The 1,828-nt window shown below is 43.4% G+C and overlaps 1 pseudogene; it reads right to left on the reverse strand.

Moving 5' to 3' along the window:
• Window positions 1-216: 216 nt before the first annotated feature.
• On the reverse strand, window positions 217-1,084 carry C2h4orf46-ps1 (similar to human chromosome 4 open reading frame 46, pseudogene 1; annotated as a pseudogene).
• Between the last annotated feature and the right edge of the window lie 744 nt (window positions 1,085-1,828).

The following is a 1,828-nucleotide window of genomic DNA, read 5'->3' on the forward strand; positions in this document are numbered from 1 at the left end:
GGGAGTGCGGCAATGGGTGGAGGGTAGGGAGGGGAACACCCATAAAAAAGAGTAGGGCGAGAGATTAGTGGGATGTTTGCCTGGAAACCGGGAATGGGAATAACATTCGAAATGTAAATAAGAAACACGCAAGTTAATAAAAAAAAGACAAAAAAAAAGAAAAAAAAAGAGTATTTTTTCCTTCGAGTCAATGAAGTTTAGACTCATACAATTTTCTTAGAGAAAGTCTTCATCCTAAAGAATAGGAATCAAAAGTAGCTTTAAGTTATACTCATTGAGTCTTATTCCCAAACAGTGAGTGCTGTGTAATGTGGCTGTGGGTTTTGGGATAAGGGGAGTAAACTAAGAGCCACCACCAGTCTCAGACTAGGTGTCCTGTGGGGCTGGACCATGCATCTGAAATCTTCATCACCTGCCTCAGGAGACACACCAAGGTCAACTCCCAACTCAGGAATTTTTGTCATCTTCTCACAAAACAAATAACGATCTGGTTGGCAAAGAGGCACTGTGATGACAGTTACTTACGGACAGAATTAGTTCTCATAAAAGAGTCTACAAAAGCTTAGAGGGCAGGAAGCATTTAATGTAAATACTGCCATATCAGAAAAAACACATAAGCAAATAAGAGAGCCCAGTATTCTGCTTCCACAAAGTTAAGAATACCAAGAAGAATTTCATTCTCAGTATAAATGCCTGGAGACAGGTGTCGGATTTCAGGGAACCATAGCCTTCTTTCAGGAGGTCTCACCACTTTTTAAGGAAACGTTCATTTCCTGTACATTCAATGGCAATTTCTTCCCCTTGAGCTGATACCGCAGATGTGGCTTCACGAAGTTAGTTAATGAAAATGCAGCGTCTCAGATCTGCAGCTCTACTTGCTCCATGGGTTCTACTGTTGGACCATGGCTCTGGCTTAACCCTGTCAGTCCAAACTCACCTGCTTGCTGAGGGATGAAGAGGAGGCACCTGACAAAGAAGAGGAAGGGGGCGGTAGTGGTGGTGACAAGGAAGCTGGAAACTCCTCAGAATCAGTAATGGTACTAAGCTGGTGCCTTTGGACAGGACCAAGCAACCACACCCTCATGAACTCTCCTGTATTTCTTCAAGGGAGTTATTTACATCCTTCCTAAAGTCCTCTATCATCATCATGAGACATGATTTTAAATCCAAATCTTAATTTTTTTTTGTTGTGATGGGGTGTCCAGGACTTGCTATAGTGGGAGAACTGGGTTCTGATGTTGCCAAGTAGCTTTGGTTTCTGTTGCTTATGTTCCTGTGCTTGCCCCTTACCATCTGGTAATCTCTAGTGTTACCTGTCATTGCTGTCTCTGACTATAGCCTGTCCCTCCTGTTATTCTGGTTGTGTCAGAACTCCTCAGAGTCTAGCTGTGCCTGGGATCCTCTGATCTACTGGGTGTTTTAGAGCACCTGGAAGCTTGGCTTCCTCTGGGTGTTGTGGTATTTGGTGCAGAGCCAGCACCCAAGGTCTTCTCAGAGTACTGGTTACGATTGGAAGGGACCCATATCCCTTGCTGGACATAGGTCCTGCGTCCCTGGTTCCTGGGGATCCAAGTACTCCGATTGTTGTTCAGGTGTTGTTACCTTCTCACCTCTGTTTCTAAGTGTGTTAGAGCACTTGGGCTGCTTCTAGGTGTTGTGGGACTAGGTGTGGAGCCAGAGCCCAATATCTGCTCAGGTCACTGGTTTAGATCAGAAGGGCATGACTAATTTTTCAATTAATGTTATTGTACAATATCATTTCAGAGGAGTAGTTGATATATTTTCTTTTACATAAAAAAGTAACACCATTAACGTTATGACCCTATTT

This window comes from Rattus norvegicus, chromosome 11, assembly GCF_021556685.1.
Source record: "Rattus norvegicus strain SHRSP/BbbUtx chromosome 11, alternate assembly SHRSP_T2T, whole genome shotgun sequence".
Lineage (NCBI taxonomy): Eukaryota > Metazoa > Chordata > Mammalia > Rodentia > Muridae > Rattus > Rattus norvegicus.